Below are 21,318 nucleotides of genomic sequence, written 5' to 3'. Positions count from 1 at the left end.
GAACGCCATATATGAGAAAGTGGCAATCATGATGACTGACTCTGGTGAGCTCCTCCTGCAGCTGAGGTCATTTCTACACCAGTTTTAGAACCAGGTCTAAACAGAGACTGTATCTTGTAGGCAATTCAATTCCAGTACATTACAGTCTTTAGAAAACTTCAAGTGTAAACGTATTTTCTCTAGCCTATGTGAGAAGTGAAATAGCTCCAGCTTTGCATTAGTAAAAGGGAAAAAGGAAGCATTAGAATGTCCAAGCTCTGTGTAAACAGGTCAGTGCTTAATAATAATTTCAATTACATTAGATCATGTACCCTATTTTTGAAAGTAAATAGTCTCTGTATTGCATATAATTGGAAGAGGGTCGTGGTTCCAGTGGCAGATTTGCTTGTGTGTTACGGAGAGGACAAGTAATCACAGTGTTATGTGTCTTCCCCGCATGCTGTTCCTGTTAGTGTAGCTCCATTCTCATCAGCTGTGGCTTCTTTAATAAATGTTTCTTCTCTCTGGCTTGTATCCCAGCCAGCAGCATAGCGGCCCAAGTTAACTGCTTCCCACACGCTGCATGTGGCTGGGTCGTTCTCCCAGTGGTCTGCTCAGTGGTAATCTTCTGAAAACACCAAGACCAATTCAAATTCTGAACTAGGAGGATGACCTGTTTTATGTTCCCCAAATGCTTCTAGCAAGTTGCCCCGTGTTTTGTTTGTTTTCTTCAATAGTCCTACCTAAGTCCCGTTCAGGGAGACAGGAGGTTATCATTTAGCAGGATGTTTATAAGTAGCTTTCTGTCAACTTACACCTGACAGAGGGCAGTTCTTGCCCATTGGTTACTGTTGTGCTTATAAATTTTAAGGAACGGCTGACTTTTTTTTTTTTTTTTTTTGCCTTGTTGGATATTGCGTTCATAGTGGGAGAAACTCTTACAACAGTGTGTACACTTGGAATTAACATAGTAGCTATGTTAAGGAATTCAAAACAGCTTAAATGAAAACAGTGTGAATTGTGTATATATATACATATTTACCGTGTTAACTCATGTGTCCGTGGCATTGACGAGGGTCTCAAAGCCATTCACAGTTTTACAGAACTAACTTTTCTTTATTCTAGCTGCAGAGCTCCCAAGGACCAGACTGACTATGAGAACAACCTAGCCATGGAGGTGGTCTTGCTCCAGTTTGTCAACTACTACTCTTCGTGTTTCTACATCACTTTCTTTAAGGGCAGATTTGTGACTTAGCCAGGAGATCTGGTGTATTGGCTGTGAAAATACAGAAATGAAGATGTGTGAATACAGCTTTGTGTTCTGACAGTCTGACCGTTTCATATTTTCTCTTAGTTGCCCAATGAAGAGTGTCTTTACTCTCTGTTCCTTAGACTTTTTTAGGCATATAATAATGACTTTATTTCATGTCAGAGCTATCTAAAATTTAAATGGGATTTTCTTTCTAATATTCCAGTGTGACCCAGGTGGCAGTCTCCTTGAACTGAAGACACAGCTGACAATAATCATGGGAGGACAGTCCATCTGGAATAACATACAAGAGGTGTTACTTCCGTGAGTACTAAGTCACATGATCTTGGGGTGAAAACGGCCCACCCATCCACGTCATTTTCCTGCGTGCCCATCTCTAAAACAGGGGAGACTCTCTGCTTATTAAAGCTCTCCAGATAAGGTGATCCAGCCAACAATGTAAACGTACCTGTTGTTTAATAATTATGCTTAGTTACCTTCCTTTTTATGTTAACTTAAATCCCCAAGTGCTATAGTTTCTTCTTATGAGCCCATCATTAGGGATGGGCTGATTAGAGTCCTTTGAGAGATGGCCATTTTTGGGGCTGTGAACAAAGTTTTCCCACAACTTCCCACAACTTTCTCTTCCTTTTACACATGCATTTAAAAATCCATAACAGGAATTTGTTGAGTGCCTAGTATGTTGTAGACACTATATTAAATGTTGTACATGTATGTGTGTCTGTGCACGCATGTGTGTGTACAATTTAATCACCCAAACAATCCTTATTCTTATCTTCCTTTTGCAAATGAAGATCCTGTGGCTTAAAGAGGGTAAATGATTTGCCCAAGCTCTCATTGCCAATAAGAGACCACTGTGGGACACACAAATAAGATCCTATCTCTCTGAATCCATGTTCTTCTAAGAACAGAGGCTCTCTTGGGTTCCTAAGGCACAGGGTTACATAATGTTTTAAGTGACACTTGTCTAAAATAATAACTACAGAAGTTTTGACTTACTGTTCTCTTCCTAAAAATGAGAAAAGCAGATGTTAGCAAAGGTCACACTGTCCTTTTGATTTTCAAATATCCTCAATCCTATATCAATGTGGACAGTCCAGTGTTATCTGTAATTTCTGAACATTTCAAGGAGCTTACAGTATTTGCTTTATGTTGCTGTTGTAACAGGTATCCCCAAACATCATGGTAGTAGGAAGAAAAAAGAAAAATTCTCCACTAAACAACACAAAATTAACTTTGTAGCGTACTTGAATGCAGAATCCTGCTGAAGTCAAATTATTGGCAGGGCTGTTTCTGAAGGCCTCAGTGGAACCTGTATGTTTGACTTTTCTTGCTCCCAGAGGCCACCTGCATCTCTTGGCCTGTGACCTCTTTTCTCTCTCTCAAGATCAGCATGGTTTTGTGACTTTGACTCTGATCCTGTGGTCACATCTCCTCTTCTCTCTCCCCTCTTCTGCCTCCCTCTTCCTCCTTCAACGAACCTGGTGATTACACTGGGCCCACCTCTATAATCCGGCTCGTCTATCTTAGAGTCGGCTGGTTAGCAACCTTAACCGCATCTGCAAACATAGGCCCCATTTGCCAGGGAATCTGACCTCTTCATATACTCTGGGGATTAGGACATAGACATCTTGAGGGGGAATATTTTTCTGCCTACCACACTAATCTATTTAAAATAATTTCTGGCTTTGATTTTCTGTCCTCATGAAACTGTTGATCTCTCTTCTGTCTTGCCTTCCACACCAGCATTCTGCTCCTGGCCAACCTAACTGCAGAGCTCACCCCTCTCTGTGGTCTCCCCCAAAATCACTTACACAAGCAGGCCTTACTGTTGTTTGGAGCATGGAGGAGAAACTCAAACAACTTGAATTTTGAAATAAAAAACCTCCATCATTTTAAAATTTTCCATTCCACTATAAAAAAATTTATTTTTTAACTTCATTTTTTAATTTTTAAACTATTTTAAACTTTGTTACTTTTTAAACTTTACTTTTTTTCTTATCATCCTTCATTGTAGGCTCCAGAAACCTGCTATTCTGCCCACCGCATCCAAGTTCCATTTCATTGTTTCTCCTCCCTTCCCTAACCTTCCGTCTCTCTCCCTTATTACCAAGTTTCTGTCCATTCTTTTTATAGGGCAGTTAAATTATTTTTTCTTTCTTTCTTTCCGTTTTTGCCGATTGAACACCTTTGGGTGTCAGTGTGTCCTTCCACATTTTCACAAGGGCTTCATCTTTCAGCTTCAGTGTGGATTACTGGGGTCTCTCTCTGCACAAAGGCATATCCCTTGTCCCCCAGCTCACCATGCCCCTCAAAAAAAGAAAGATTCTGATCTTCGCTGTGAAATGAATCCTTTTTTTCCCTACTGTGCAGTAGAAAACTCTTACCCTGAGCTCACAGTCAGATTTTTCCAAAGGAGTAAAAGTAGCTCATGTGCAAATAATACTGTTTTTCTCTGTGAAAAGAAATAGATCCGATAGAGGAAATGCTTAACTCAGATTACAGAAAAGCATTTCCTGAAGGAAATAGGTTAATTATTTAACAGTAAATTTTGTTGAATCTGGTTATCAGTGAGCTATTTTTACCAATCAAGGAGAAGGATATATTTCCTAAATTGGTACTGAGCAATTCATGTGAAATGAAACAGGCTCACATGAACTAGTTTAAAGTAAAGGATGCATTATAGTATCTGTGGTCTGTTTATACCTTCACTTAAGTAAGCACATTGCTGTAGGTTACAGTGAGCTGAACTTTGCCTCCATGTATTTCTACTCTGGACTGAAGTATTTAGGGAATATGCTTTGAATTATGTTTCTCTTGTTTGAAAACCAGGAATGCTGAATTGTAGCTAAGTTCGAGGGTGGCTTGCGTTTTCCTCACTGCCTCTTCTCTTTGTATAAGGTGCCAGTTTCTTTCTTAATTTTTCATAGAAAATCGTAACATACCAGAGATCTATCAATTACTCTTGCTGCCCCAAACTATACCCATCCTCAAAAATACATAGGAAGGCAAAAGAAAACTTATCAAAATTGACAACTATTTTCATGCTATTTAAATATGTCTAAAGGAACATAATGAAATGAATTTCACCATAACTCACCTGCCTCCACACTTCAAATTCCATGTGGACTTCTTGAGTAGGATTCTGGGAGCAAATGAAGAAGGACAGTGATGCCGTGATCCAGGCTCGCTCTGGGGTCTCCCCAGCACTTGGATCGGCAGCTGGTATAAAGTAGGTCTCAGTCCGAGCCAGCTGAGTGGGTGAGTGACTCACAGGCATCAGATGCGTGACATCAGTGAATTAACAGCATTCTTTGTAGGACTCAGAGTATAAGCTGAGAGCCCTGTGGCCTTCCCAGCCCCACATACTATTTTGATATTGGGGTCATTTCTGGGAATGTTATTGTGTACTTGAAAAAAGGCTAGTACAATTCCAGGGTTAAGCAACTTGCCCTAGGGAAATTTTATGATAAAATATTAATAAAAATAGTTAAATGCCCAAAATGACATAGCATTGTCCTCTGGTGTTTAGATAATGTATGGCTGTAATTTTCTTACTTTATATGTTTTCTACATTTTCCACCGTGTGTATGCACTACTATAGAATAAGAAAAAGCAAATGTTTAAAAGAGAAAATCTCTCTTTTCCAGATATGAATTGGTTAGAGGATGTGTCAGATACATATAATAAGAGAATATTAAATACATGTGTCCACAATTCACTCTTTAATTTCAGGAACAGGAAACTCAGGAATGAAATAGACTGAGAGATTCAAAGATACTTGTATTCAAGATTAGCAAGTGGGAGTGTCCTCAACCGAAACGGTGATAATCTATAATGCAGGGATTAGTTGTGATAATGAAGGTACAAAGACAACATGAAGTAGAAAATGCCACTTGGCAGGCACTGAGTAAAGGGAAATTTACTGTGATTATGCCAACATGTGTGGTCAATTCCCAAGCAAATGATTGTGTAACCCCTGCTAGAGGGAGAAAGCTTCCAGCCTTGGCTGGAGAGGGGGGATGATCCAGTGTCTGTATTTTTCAAAATGTCTACAGGTTCTTCTCATGTGCAAACTGATATCCCTGCATGAGAACCATATCCCAACAGAAAATCCAAAAGACCGAGGACAATGATGCATAGATGACAACCCCAGGTTTTCTGCCACAGATGAGTGGTTCCACTCAGGAAGACTTAGCAAGAGGCTCAGAGTCTTAGCTAAGGACAAGCAAGTCGGGACTTCTAATACGACCTGATGTCATCGATGGGGGAGGGCAGTTCAGCACAGGAAGGGAGCGACAGGTGAGTTAACATGGAAGTTTCACCCTGTAACCAAACCGTGATGGATTTGGGTCCCAGAGGGTAAAAGCCCTGCTTCCCTGGGGCATGGACCGGATACCACAGAAGGCTGAGACAGGAAGTATGAGGCAGAGAAAAATTCCCCCATGAGACTCCCGAGTCTGGGTGCCAGGAAGGGTGATGGACGAGCGCGGTCCCAGCACCACCCGCAACGCAGGGCTCCGAGTGGCTGTGGAGCTGCGCGCTCCCGGCCGGACCTCAGACCTGACTGCAGCGCTCTGGGCTGTGGCCTGGGGAGTGGCTTGAGCAACAGGCTGTCCCCATTATTCTCGTAGGTGCTGCAGTGACCCCCAACCCTGTGGCCACGGCGTTCCCATGCCAAGGGTCTAAGTTACTTCAACCTTATTTACAGGTGACCACATCCGGTTAGCCTGTGCTGCTCAAAAGGAAGGTCCCACATGGGGTTTTGATGTGTTAGGGGGGTTGCTAATACCTGGCCTGCTTTGAATCGTTTCATCCTGACAGCAGCCTAGGCAGTGGAAGTTTCATCTCCCAATTTTATTTCAACGTTTTTTGTTGAAAGTATAGTTGGTTTACAATATTGTGTTAATTCTTGGTGTACAGCATAGTGATTCAGTTATACATACATATATATATATTCCTTGTCATATTCTTTTTCACTATAGGCTATTAAAAGTTACTGAATGTACTTCCCTGTGCTATACAGTAGGACCTTGTTGTTTGATGCAAAAATTAGTAAACAAAGTATTTGCAGACTAAACCTAGCAATGTATATGACAGAGCTGAGTTTATCTCAGGATTTAAATGTGGTTTTGATCTCCAGGATCTCTTTATCAACTTATCATAAGTGAAGAGCCTGTGGACCACTTCTCAGAAAAATGTTTTAAAATCATAACATTTAGAGAATAAAGAAGAAACATAATTATAGTGAAAAGCAGATACCAAAATATAGGAATGGGCATTTGGGATACAGTAATATCTGAATTATTGGAAGGACGTGTTGAATAAGAGGATCCAGTGGTGGGTCTACTGACCGCAACGTTCTGCCACAGCAGTGAGTGTAAATCATCTGAGATCCGCAACAATTGCATTTAGAATGTAAATAAAGTTAAATAACAAATAAGCCATGAAGTGTGGATTCAGATTCAGGGGTATCTCGAGTCCATATCCCCACCACTTCCCAGAGCTCCCTCCTCTTCCCCTAATGTCATTGAAAGAAAGAAGTGGGGAAAGTTTGTGAAGCGAAGGGCATGTTCCATTGTAAAGAAATCTCGTAGCAAACCTGGGAGCATGGCTAGGGAAAGGTTAACGCTGATATCAGAGGCCGTGGGAAACCAAGCAGGGGCAGCTCGTTACAAGTCACATCATATACTATGTGTGTATCCACGTGTGTGTGCATACAGATGTGTGGGCATGTAGGATGTATACACCTGCATTTCGTGTGAAGCCGCCTCACTGTCCAAATTTGAAATCCATCCAAACTTGCAGTGCAGTCAGCCGAACCTCAGCCAGACGCTAAGCTGTCTGTTGTTGCTCTCGCTATTCTGCTGGACTCCACGAGTAAACCACGCACCGGCTGTTGCTTACAGGGGCAACAGCTCTGTAGGCTACAGGTCCATGCCTGTTTCACTGCCAACTCCGATTTCGCTTCAGGACAAATTGCCATTTGAAAAAGGGGGAAGCATTCAGTTGTCCCACAAGCCTGAGTGAGGAAAAAAGATAACCTTAGAGACAGCTCTGTGGGACAGCATCCAGGAGGGGGCAGAGCACTGGGCTGCGAGTCGAGGCTGTGTTTCTTTCAAGCTCTGCACTGACTTTGAGGTGGCTGTCACTTCTTTGGCCCTTGATTTGTTCAGCTTAAATTAGGGTCTTGGACCTGTTTGATCCAACATTAGAGTATCACTTTTCTGCTTGGTGACCCTCCATGGCTCTGCAATTCCTTCAGAGGGAAAAATTTCCACATCCTCACTGCAGTCTCTTAGGCTCCACCCCCAAAACCACCACTTATTTCCTATACACTCTGGCCCACACCAGCCTCCATGCTGTCTGTCCAGCGTGAGGGACCTCCAGGCCTGTGATCACAGTTCCCTCTGCCCCTCCTCTGCCTGGCCCTTCCCTCCGTCTTTGCCTTATTCAAAGGTCACTGCCCCAGCCCCACTCCTCCCTACCACACTTTCCTCGCCCTCCTTTATTTTCCTCCGCAGCACTTATCACCAGCTCACAGACCCTGTATTTCGTTCTTTTACTTATTTTCTCTGACGATTTTCAGACTGGAAAGGCCATGGTGGATAATAGCAGAGAAATGGGGGGAAAATAGGCAAATGATGGAAGGTATCGTCTAAAAGCTAAAATGCCCACCTGGAAAGGAGGTAGGAGATAAAGTAGTAGTCGTTACAATTTTGATAAAGACAAGTTAAGTAGTCAGGACTAATTTCCACAATATTTGGGGATAGGGAGGCAGCAATAAAAAGAAATTTATCCTGAAAACAAGAAATTAAATCCTTGGGAAGATGATGTGTTCAGCTTGAAATGTCAGTAATACATTTATGACCTTGGTCTGATAATATCTTGCCTTATAATTTGATCTGTTTGGCAGCTGGGTCGTGAAACTAATGGTGCCACAGTTTTGGGAACAGAACAGACCACCCCATGATGGGAATGGGACAGCCATCTGTATCCCATGGGCAAACTGGGGTTATTTTATGAATTCCTTGAAATGAGCAAGTCATCAGTGGAGATTTCGGTGCTGTCGGTTATACTAGTGTATGTTGTGTGTCTCAGAAACATCGGTTACCGAGCTAAACAATGGCTTAGCATACCGAAAGGGAGCCCGCTTTTCTCCATTAGATGCAATTATGCAGTCAGGCTATCAAATAGTGTACCTGTGTGTATCATTGTCAATATTTATGTTGTACATAGCTGAAGATTTACTGCCAAGGTATGAAATGGAATATTCATTCAGGTACGTCTCCACCAATGATTCTCAGATCCTTCTGGTCATGTCATCTAAGGATGAACTCAGAACCGTTACTAGATAGGACTCAGCTCGGGCTGCAGCCCGTGTGGCACAGCTGTTGGCTGATATCCTTCTAAACAGAGTCATGTGAGCCAGCCAGCCTGTGCAGAAAGCCCACAAGAGCATCCTGCCTCATGGCAGCAAGGGTCACAGGGTCACCCCTTCCACACCTCACACCTGCCTTTGACATTGTTCCTAATTCTTCTGGCTGATGGTTTCTGCCTGGTTCCTTGAGTGACCTCTTGGCACATCACTGGCTTGAATTCAGGATGAATTTACTGATCTGGAGTATCGGTTGAACACAGATCCCCTCCTTCTCCATTGTCTTTGTCCATTTCTGTACATTTGCTTGGGCTCTGTTTCTCTTTGGTTGAACTTGGGTTTGAGCTCTCGGTTGCCTTTAAATGGTTGCATCTCAAAATAGATTTCCATAGGAAACATCATCTTTTCTACTATGCATGGCACACTTTTATCTACTAGAAGGCTGATGATGTGCACGTTTTGTATCTGAGCCCTTTCAGCTCACCATGGCCTTGAATTATATAGTTTTTTTTTTTTTAAGCTTAGGAGTCAGGAAAGGAATTTGGTCAATACGGATTGCATTTTACATGCGGGTTAATATTTGCAAAGGCACCCCTTTGTGCTTCCTGTTTATAAGTCTACAGATAGAGGTAGTTTTTGTTTTCCTAAATTACATTCTATATATAAAATATTTGCTTTTAAAAATATACATTATACATGGAAACGCATCTGGTTCCCTTGGTGAGTGAAAGGTCAACTTGTGGCATCTTCAGTCAGCTATGGTTTGTGGCCTGTGTCTGATTTGAGTTTTACCTTTGCTTTTGTTGTGTTTTGTGACCTGGTTCCATTAAGGGTGCAGCTGCAGTCCCTGGTGTTGAAGTTATGTTCGTTTATTCTGCTTATTTTCGAAAGGACTATAAGCCAATTACCTGTTATTCCAAAATGAGTCATAATTGTAAATATGTCATATTGGGGCTATTATCAGCATTAATAATAACAACAACATTCTGAGGGCAGCAGATCATTTGGTATTTTAACACATACGGAAAAAGCCTTGGAAAAATGTTAGTGTTCTAGTTAAGTCAAATAAAGGTCATTGAAAGGAAAAGTTGTACGCTTTTGGGAGAAATTGGTAGAACATTTAGAACTTTATAGTCTCATTAATATACCAATTAAATAATTCAGCCTCCCCCTACCCTACAGAACAGGATGGAGAAACAGCTATTCTAGAGAGATTTTTCAGATTTATTCATTTTCTTATTATCTAAATAATCCCTAACGAATTAGAAAATTCAATCCATTTCTGAGAGTAGGCAGTCTGTTATTCTGTATTCAACGCTGCAGTGAAAATTATTTTGTGTTCTTTTCGTTCATGGGAGATAGAATTTCCAAGTGCTTTTTGAAATATTTTGGTTCCTCTAAAATAAAATGCCTTTGGTGCTGATCTCCTGACCTCAGTTTCTTCCTCCCAGTTTTCCCCATGATCATTAATGACACCCCACCTGCCCGTTTAGTTATGCCTCTTAGCTGCTGAAGGGGAACAGTTTCTGACAGATGACCCTGGAGCCCTCCACCCGTGCTTCGTTAGGCCTCGCACCCAGCCACCAACCCTAGTCTCCTTCGCCTGAAGTAACTTTCTCTGCTTTTCTGCCTGGAAGGTCTCTTGCCAAGCCTTGGCAGGAACCCCTCCACATTTTACAGATTTTCTGCTCTCCTTTCTAGGCATGAATTGCACTTGATTCTTGTCTTGATGGTGCGTGATCGTGTCCGTTTCCATTGTGCTCCCCGGCTGGACTGATCCTGTCAGAGGCAGTAGTCAGGCTTTTCACCTTCCCGTCCATGTCTGGAGCACCACAGCCTGGACCCTGGTTCTCATACGTGTTTAAGTGACTTGAGCTTGGAGTTTCAACGCACTCACAACTGTTAGATGAGTTGGCGGTAATATTGCCCCCAAGATCCCCACAAGGTTCTATATGGCACATGTTTTTTTCTGAGAGAAATTTCTCTTTTATTTGTTTTAGTGAATTCCCCACTGTCCTTTGAGATTATTAGAGTAACCCTGAGTTGTTAACCACAATAGCTCTCCCACGAGCGAATGATCCTGCTGCCTGAGAACTCAGACATGGGACATAAGAGAAATAATCTATCAGTCTTAAAATCTGGAAGCCATAAGATACTGTTTTGTACTTAGAGCACCCACAGCACAAACACCAGTCTCTCAAGAATTTGATGCTGCCTTCCCAGAGGGTGGGTGCCGTAAGTGAAGTGCAGTGAGTGATGAAGTGAGAGCTCTTCGTCTCTGCTACTGCCTTTTCCACCCTTGCTGTGTTAACTTGATCTTCCCTTCATATATTATGTTCTCCATTTAATTTACTGCATTTAATATCATTTGTTCCTCAACATCTCCTTGCACCCGACCCCTCCATTCCCTCTCTCTCCAGTGCTCTCCCACCCACGCCTCTCCTGCACTCTCCAGGACCAGGCCTGACTCCCCCACGCCCTCACCTCTGTTCTGTCTGCCCACCACCTGCACTGACATTTCCTTAACTCCGCAGAATGAACTTCCCAAAATGGCAGCTGAGTAACTGGGGGGGATTGTAGACCTCTCATCTCTTTACTGATACATACGTTTATCCATCCATCAAACACTGAGCACCTGCTGTGCCAAACACTGTATCAACTGCTGGGGAGACCAAGACAGGTAAGACATGGTGTCTGCACTCCCCAGGCCAGGTGAGGCATGGCGAGTATTTGATGGATTGCTAAGCAGGTGAACACACATTGGACTTCCTAGAGCTGGAATATTTGAACTGAATCTTGAAAGGTGGAAGGAAGTTAGCTCTCTAATATGTGGTAGAGGGAGTGGACAATTCATGCAGAGGTAGAGACATATAAGAGTACACGGCATGAAGCGGCTTGGCCACACTGAAGAACAAGTAGGGCTAGAACAAAGGATCCATAAAGTGGGAATATCAGGTGCACAAGGCCTCTGTCACGATGGGTCTTGTGTGCTTAGACTTCAATGTATCCTTAAAGAAACAGGGATATATTGGAATATTTGTAAGCAAGAGAATTGCATAATGTTTACGTTGAAGAAGATCTAGTTATTCTGGCAGCAGAATGGAAGATACTATTTTTGGGGGGAGGCCCATATTTTGGGGTGAAAGGATATTTTGGGGACCACCACAGGTAGCCCAGGCAAGTGGCACACACCTGCAGAGAGGCCCTGGGCAGAGGGAGAGAGATATGGGCGGCAGAATTGTTGACCGCTGCAGAGGGGACTGCAGGGCCGGGGCGGCGGGCCACAGAGCTGCTGAGGTGAATTTCCAGTGACCCATCCAGAGAGAGGATCTGTAGGGGGAGTGTAAGGGGAGAGATGGTTTCGAGGAGATGGTTCTGTGTGTGGCATTGTGAGTGCTAAAAGTCTATGGGACATCTGAGGGGTGATGTCCGTTGTTAAGCTGGATTCACCAGTCAGGAGCTCAGAGGAGCTGTGGGTGAGGCCATGGGGGCGATTCATTCCTGCCAGGTGGAGGATTGAAGATGAGGCCTGGGGAAAAGGGCCATGTACATGGCAAATGGGAGAAGAGAAATCCACCAAGAGAAAGAAGAACAGCAGGGAAGTTGGGAGAAAACTAGTTGAGGCAACACAGAGAAGGCTGTAACCTGGCTTAAGAGGGATTTGAACACTGACTAAAAGGAGCATAGTGAGAACTGGGGTGGTGTGTGGGGCAAAAAAAGCAGGAGCTAAAGCCCACATTTAATTGCCAAGACTTGGGAAAAGGTGGAAGAGGACTATAGTTAGGTAGCCTTTAAAAAACAGTTCTGTGTGTATCTGTGTGTGTGCATATGTGCACACAGTATTTTCTGCCTGGGCTTTTTAAATTTATTTAAGTAAAACAAAAATTAACGGGGGAAAACATTCCACTGAGAGGAAAATATTTGTCCACGGCAAAAGCTACCTGGTAATCAAATAAACAGGAGCTGAAAATGCCCACTGGTTTGAAACACGCAGCCGTAGGCAGTGCAACTCCTGTCTCAGTCCCGCAGTGAGGGCCGTGGGGGATGCAGGGCTCTGAGCCCTGGAGGAGTCATCAGCGCAGGTACTTCTCCAAGAAAGTGGACTTTAAGGGGAAGAAGAAAGTGTAGAAAGTATCAGAGAGCAACACAGGGCCATGAGAGAGGCTTGGGCGAGGGTTAGTTTTGATTTACATTTGGCGTTTCTGGCCTTGCTGAGTTGCTAGCCTTTTGCTGTTGTTGGCCTTTGTTCCAAAAGCTTTTTACAAAGTTCTTCTCACTTCAATATCTGAAAGATTAAATCATGTTGGGTTATTTCTGGTGTTTTATTTTTTAATTAAAATATTATCAGGAATTTAATTTAATGTCAAATTGAGGACACTGTACCAGGTCTTCCAGTGATTTAGCTAATTACTCCAGTACTTGAATCCACTGACTTCAAGTGTCAGTTTTATATTACTAAAATCTCATGAATATCCACGTCTATTCTTGAGATGTATTCTATTTCATTCATACTCTCAGTGCACTATTTCTATACTGTTTCCATGCCCATAGATTAATACCTCCTAGAGTTGGTCCTATTTTATCCTTTTCCAGAATATCCCTAATACTACAAATTCAAACCTCCCTCTTCATTATTTTATTTGTATATTTCTGTATATTTCTGGAAGAACTTTAGGATCACCCTTCAGATTTTTTTCTTAAATCCATTTGGGATTATTAACTAAATTTGCATTCAGATTCTAAATTTATTTTGGAGAAAAAATTGGTTATGTCCCCCAAACTTGAGTCTGCCCACTGAAGAGGATGGTGCATTCTTCTGTTCTTTCAATCATCATTTTATTCTTTTTTTAAGTCATTTATCAGAATCATTTTAACATTTTTCATTCATTTATTTCTGAATAGTCTGTGCCTTTGTTGTCATTATAAATAATATCTTTTCTGGGTTTTAAACTGGGTTTATTGCTAATAAAGTCTTAATTTCTGGGTTCTCTTGAATAAGAAGAAGATCTGATAGTGTGAGGCCCTATTTCCAATATGGTGACGGTGAGCAGTGCATTTCTTTATGATGTCCACTTGCCAATTTGCCAATGGCTACACCCACCCCACACATTTCTGCTTCTTCCCTGCTCCCCGTAGGCAGATGACTTCATGTAGGGTTAGGTGGGTTATGGACACAGATACTGAAATCAATGCTGCCATGCTACTGACCCTGTGGCGTCACTAACTCTGGGTCTTGCTCTCTGACCTCCCTGAATATGACAGCTCCTTTTGGGCTGTGGAACTGCTGCATCTTTCCAGCACTGTTTGCTTTTCTGCAACACACCCTTACCTCTCAGTTCAGAAGCAAATGTCAGCTCCTCCTACACATCCACCCCATCCATGGTCTTGCTGTTCCTGGCCAGAGTGGTCCCTACCCCTTGACTGAGCTGTAACACTAAAGGGACTATAAATTTGCCTCTCATCCACTGTCTTAGTTACATACATGTGCTAGTTTACTTTAAAGGTCTGCCAGTTAGGAGGGGAGGGTCTAAAAGTCTTTTAGATCTCTGGCCTTATCATTTCTAACCGCTCCCCCACCCCATGGAACAGCTTAACACAGATCTCTGCTGCCCCGTCTGTAGCAATGCCCTGTAAATTACAGACAAAGAGAAAAGAACTTCTAAGCCACCACCATAACTTTGACTTCCTGTGACCACACAGACCATAGAAACATCAAGATAAAAATTCCTGAAGAAGGATATTTTGCTTAGGAAGACACTTTAATTGCATACCTTTCTGTGACTTGTAATAACTTCATAGACCCTCTGAATGTGCGGCACTCACCTTCCTAGACTCAAGGAAGATTGCTCACTTGCCTATTTTCAGTGTATTTCCTCCAACATTCTCTATGCATAGCTTTCCCAAAGGTACATTTCTTATTTCTATTTAAATTGTTAGATACATCCACAATATTCTTTTTTTAATCCTCAATTACAAACCATCTTCCAAGATTGTATTGTTTCAACACTGAGAGTGAATAATATGCTTCAAGATTCCCAAGTTTATTATCAGCAAATAACTATGGCTGGTTAAAAATTTTTAAGTATGTTATCCCTACTAAGGTTATATATGTGAAAGAAACAGGTTGTAATTAGTCTTCTTCCCAGAGATTTTATATTTGCCTTTTGTTTGGTTTCTTTCACTGTTGAACATTATTATTACCATGAATGTCTTTTCTCTTTTGGATTTAGTTCACCATTTGCCCCTCTCTCTTTACAGGAGTAAAGGAATTGGTGTTCTCCTTCCATCCATCCACCACTCCATGTTGTGTGTCCATTCCTTCAACAGGTATTCAGTTTGGGTTCACCACCTTATCTGTGGCCTCTTTCCAGTGGCCTCTCTGTTGCCTCTGGAGAACAATATATGGGAAATCAGAATGGGTAAGTGGAAACTTGACTACCCCGTATAGACGCATGGGGCCAGAAAAAGCCCAGGACGTCACAGAGTGGCAGCCAACCACACAAGGAACAGAAATTCTGGCTGTGGTAGACCAATGCGAGTAAAAAGGCTTCATGGGCAGAAGAGATTGAAAAGTTCAAAACTGCAATGGTGTTGCTTCCTAAGGAATCCAGGGTTGGGTATTTTTTAATATGAGAAGGAGATGCTAACACTTCATCGTTAAGAACAACATAGTTGTTGTAACTGTAATGATTATTTTAATATATTTTCTTTATAATTATTATTTGTGACTTAGAAGACCTTTACAGGGGAAGTTGTTAAGAAGCGTGGCCGTTATACTGATACTGAAGTGTTAATTCAGTAGAAGCATGGTAATAGCATTAATAAGTACTCACTCTTTTGATCCTCACATGACTCTAAAGGTTACCCAGCAGTGCTTGTATAATGGAGATAGAAATCTATCAGTTTAAGAGTTTGTAGAACCTAAAATAAGAACAGTCATTAGACCGTATTTGACCATATAGTCCAGACTATCAGTTTAAAGTAGGAACTACCTGATGAGGCCATAGAAACCCTTTGTGCCTCCCCAATCGTTCATTAACTTCCTGTCCCCTGGGGCAGAGGTTCCTCCAGAAGGTGGCCCCATCTCTCCTCCCCACACTACTCTTGGCCTTTGCTACCCACTGTTGGTCATTAGCTAAGCATCCTCATGTCCTGCAAGTGTCTGAGCTGTGAGGGAACAGAACTCACCTGTTTACAAACTGTATTGACTATGACCAGTCTGAACAGCCTCTCTCCTTCCCTGCCCACACCCCCACAGGGCAACAGGGGGCTCACAACCACAGCGATTCCCATGCCAGCCCATCAGGGAACCTTCTTCCCTAGAAATGTTCTTACAACCAGGGCTGTTTCCTCCCTTACTTCACTGCCAGTTTCACTCCCAGGTTACAGTCCCCAACAAAAAGCTGTCCCAGTTTGAAATTCTTAATCAAGTCACATTGACCTGAGTACCTGGCATTTTCCTATGAGCACTCATAGAAACAGAACAGGGACTGGCAGTGGCTGTGGGCCAGGTTCCTGGGTGAGGGGACTTGCTGGGCCCTTCAGGTTCTGTAGCCTGGCCCGAGCTCAGCTCCCAGCACGGCGTCTTCCCATCTGCATGATTTTGGGCCAGGCTTCAAAAGTTCAGAGCTTCATTTTATCACCTGCAAACAGAATAATTCCCTGCTTCATATTTTAAGACTGTTATGTACCACAAAGCGTGCTTAGGGAATTCAGTGAGTCAATGCATGGAAGTCACACAACCTGGTCCTCAGGGAATGTTAGTTATCTTCATTATGCACCATCGATAAAATTGGCTGCACAGACTTGGCCAGGCATCAAAGCTACAGGCACAAGAATTTGACAACGCGTCACTGTCTGGATCATAGTCAAAATTTTACACAGTAAAACAAGCTACATGGGACCACACAGCTTTCAACGCACACAACTTCCCACCCCAAGAACCCTCAGTTTATCTGATTTGCTTGCTACCCATACTTTTTGGCAAATCACACACAGTCAATGACTGCTAGGTTATGTCCATTCCCATTCACTCAAATTGTCACATTTTCAGTATCCACTGTGCTGCAAAACATAGACTAATATTCAGAATATGACAGCAAGGCCTTTCCCGTTCCACAGTTAGAGAAGTACGAATCTGTCATGTTTAATATGCCATATGACACTAAGCAAGGCAGGAAAACGGGCTCCTGTGCTTTAAGAAAATTTTTAGCAATTATGTTTGAAACTAAAAGTGTTTTTGTTTGACCTTCAGCTAACCAGAAAATTCAATTGACTCCTATTCCCCATTATTCAGGTGTCCTGGCTAGATTGTATTAGTCACTTTGCCTCATCTCCCCAGCATGGCTTTGCTCCATCAGCACAGATGGAGTGTCTCCAAGGCTGCTTCATGTGCATGGGCGTGTGCGTGCACACATGTGCACCCACTGATTGCTGCCACTGATTCATATCCAGGGGTTGTTGTGTCTTATAACTCAAGCATTGCTTTATTATATCCTAGAAAACTGCTTTTAGATCATTGATTGAACTATAGACCATCCTTTTGCCCACATTAGGAAGTGACATCATCCAAACACAGGTCCTGTGTGCTTGTATATATGTATAAGTAAGAATTAAATATGCATGTGATCTCCTCACATATTTAATTTGAGCCTTCCCAATTGAATGTGCACAGTAAAGGCTAATTTCCCATAACAGGAGAACTTTTAGGAAGAAAGAAGAAGGAATTAGCCACCAGGGAGAAGACAGGACATCAAGAAGGAGTTTGGTATAAAATCATTTATTCTAAAGTTGCTCTGGCTCAATAAATAAGTGGAACTGACTTTGTTGTATCGTGCCAGAGCATCTGCTATTGAAGACCGATTTTAATTTACTTTGATATAAGTGGAAAATTGTGTCGGAACAGCATGGGAAATGAAGAACACTGCATCTATCTGTATTCCTGAAGTGTGTCTCAGAGCTGCTGTTTTGAGGAAAAGTATCTTGTCTGGAGACAACAGAATTATTTTCATTGTTGGAATTTTTGTAACTTCCAGAAGCACATCTGCAGGTGATTCTGTAAAAGTCTAGAGTTGACTTAAATAGCAGGAAATTTTAGCCTATTGAAATCAGGAGAAGTGAAAAATTTTTTCCTACCACCACCACCAGGCAAGCACGTGTACACCCAGAGAGATTTCACATCAGAGGGAATGACAAAGCTGGTTCTGTTACCAAGGCCAAACTTGTTCTGCTCTCTGCACAACAGTGATAAACCAATAAATCAGGAGACAAGGTTTTGGGGCAAGGAATAGTAACTTTATTCAGAAAGCTGGCAGACCAAGAAGATGGGGGACTAATGTCCTGGAGAATCATCTTGCCCAAGTCAGAATTCAGGCTCCTTTTAAGCTAAAAGGGACGGGGTATGGTTGGTTGTGCAAACTTCTTGCTGCAGGCATTCTTTTTTCTTGCAGCCATCCACGTGAGTCAGGCTGTGATGTCCCTGTAAACCTCCAACAAAACAAAGGCTATTCTCTATTTTGCAACTTGCCATCTCTGCATAAGTGCAGAAGTGCTAACATCCTTAAAGGTCAGAGCCCTGAGAATAGGCTTTCCTGTAGGTTTTAAGCTAAAGGTAACGTTGTCTTACAAAAGGTGCAGAGCCAGCAAGATGAAGCCTGGAAAACAGGGCACAGTGCTTCAGACTGAAGGAACAGACCCAATGTGGCGTCAGATTTGTTCTCGATTACAGTTCTAGTTAGGGGAAATTTTGCAGCAGAAAATCCCCTCAGTTGTTTTTCTTGCTTTGCCTGAGATCTTGTTTGTTGGCTTGTGGTCTCATGGTGTCAAAACCGTATGTTCAGATGAATACTATTAAAATCGTATGCTGCAGAAAACATATCTGTTCTGTTTCAAAAAATGACTGAAATGCTTATCTTTGTTTATTCCCATAGAATTTGGATTGAATCTATTCTCGACTTTCTTATTCGTTCAAACCAGTATTTTACTGGAGGGTTTAAAGCCCAAATTAAAGAATTTTGGAGAAGGCTCATGTAATTCATAAAAGCTTTACATCCAAATTTAAGACTGACTCATATTTATACTTTTAATCAAGGAACAAAATAAACTTTGTTAGTCGATCATTTATGATGTATTTAATTTTGTCCATGTAATCTTTTGAATGTTGAGAGCCTTAGACACTTGATCTAACAAAACAGGTATCATTGCTTGACACTGTGAATGAAAGAATCACAGTATAGTTTCCTGCAAGTATATTTTATTAAAAATAATAAATAATTCTTGCTCTCTAATAAAGCAATGGACAGAAGCAAAAACTGAGTGTTTAAAATAAATCAGACTATGGGAAAACTTATCTAAACAAGTCAAGATTTTATAGAGAAATAAGTATGAACTTGAAAGAAAATAAACATTGTTCAATTAATACCATACTTCTAAGAAGCAAATGATAAAAAAAACCAATTTTTAAATCATTTATTGAAAAAGTAGTTATATACATCCAAGTTATCTTCATAATTTTTACAGAAAAGTGGGCTATCTAAATCTACATTATTAAACAATAAAATGTACCAAATATATTTCCAAGGTTGATTGATTTTCATGATATTTATAATTTTTGAAAATATAACTTACATATAACATATCCAAGCAGCTCTTGAGTTTACCACAGTACTCTTGTCTACAGTTATTCCTATTCAACTTAAAAAATGCAATAGGCAAGGTTCAGTCCCTTGCTTTTGAACTGCCACTGGACTTCTGGATATTCCCTTAGGTTAAAGACCAAAAGCAAAGTAACTATTCTACTTTAAAGCAGTTGCTAAAAGACTTTAAGGCATTCACTATCTATACACAGTTATAGGAAAGACAAGTTTTCTGAAGCTTAAAAAAAGAAATCTACTGCTGAAAATGAAATTCTGTTATGTCTGCTGACCACAACTATAAAGGCTCTAAATTAGTGCTCCCTTTACTGTTTTCCTACAAGCACAGGTCATGATGATCATTTTCACATTCCCTTTTTGCTAGATGAACGAACACTTGACCACATGCTCAATACTGAGTGTTGAATGTGTGTGAAAGCCGTCAATCATAAACCTTTTTAAGAACACAAAGCTACTTTACAGTGGGAAACAATATTACATAAATATATATGGGGAGGTACAAGCTCCAATGAAGATTCACAAAGAAAACTGCATTAATTTCAAAGTGGCATTAAGAAACATACTGAGAAATCACAGTAAGCCTTTCAATGACATTTCATTCACTTTGTGCTACATTAAAGAACGCGTCTCAACATGTTCAATTCTGCAAGTTGAATGTGCGAGTAATCGGTAAATCACCTATCATGTTGGGAACACACAGTTATTTAGAGTGAGGAAATAAACTACATAAGTATGTATGGGGAAGTAATAGCTCCAATACGGTATCACACTGAAAATTCATGAAATTCAAACGGGCACTAGGAAACATACTGAGAAACCAAAGAAAGTGTTTCGACTGCAACCCATTCCATTTAAGCTAGATGAACGAACGTCTCTCCAAATGTTCGATTCTGAGAGCAAAGTGTGTATGAAAGCCGTCAATCACCTAGCTTGTTGGGAAGACACACTTTCTTTTCAGTTGGAAACTACACTACATATATTTATATATGGAGGTACAAGCTCCAACTCGGTTTTACAGTGAAAAAAGTATGAACTTCAAAACGAAACTAGGGAAAAGTCTGAGAAACAAGGGTAAGGGTTTCAACTGCAACCCATTCCCTTTAAGCTAGATGAACTAACGTCTCTCCACATGCTCACTCTGAGATTTAAGTGTGTGTCAAAGACTACAATCACCTAGCTTGTTGGGAACAAACAGTATAATTTCAACAGGATAAAACACGACAAACATATATATGGGGAGGAACAAGCTCCAACTCGGTTTTACAGTGAAAACGGCATGAAGTTCAAACCGGCTCTAGGGAACAGACTGAGAAACCAGGATAAGGGTTTCTTCTGCGAACAATTCCCTTTAAGCTAGATGAACGAACGTCTCTCCAGATGCACAGTTCTGAGAGATAAATGTGTGTCAAAGCCGTTCTTCAACTAGCTTGTTGGTAACACAAAGTTTCTTTAGTTTTAAATTGCACTACATACATACAAATGGGGAGGTACTAGCTCCAACCCGGTTTTAAAGTGAAAACGGCAGGAACTTCAAACCAGCACTAGGGAACAGACTGAGAAATCAGGGTAAGTGTTTCCACTGCAAACCATTCCCTTCTTTGCTAGATGACCAAACGTCTCTCCACATGCTCAGTTCTGAGAGATAAGTGAGTGTATTAACTGACATTCACCTAGCTTGTAGGGAACAGAAAGATTCTTTTCAGTTTGAAACTACACAACATAAATATATATGCATGAGTATAAGCTACAGGTCTGATTTACAGTGAAAATTGCATGAACTTCAAACCGGCATTAGGAAACATACTGAGAAAGCAGAGTAAGTCTTTCTACTGCAAAACATTCCCTTTCTGCTAGATGAACGATAGTATCTCCACATGCTCAGGTCTAAGAGATAACTGTGTGAAAGCCGCTTTTCACCTAGCTTCTTGGGAACACTAAATTTCTTTTCAGTTTGAAAAAACACTACATACATATAATAAGGGAGGTACTAGCTCCAAATCTGTTTAACAGTGAAATGTGCAGGAACTTGAAACTGGCAC

The sequence above is a fragment of the Camelus bactrianus genome, chromosome 35, assembly GCF_048773025.1.
Source record: "Camelus bactrianus isolate YW-2024 breed Bactrian camel chromosome 35, ASM4877302v1, whole genome shotgun sequence".
NCBI lineage: Eukaryota > Metazoa > Chordata > Mammalia > Artiodactyla > Camelidae > Camelus > Camelus bactrianus.
This window is presented reverse-complemented; position numbering follows the sequence as displayed.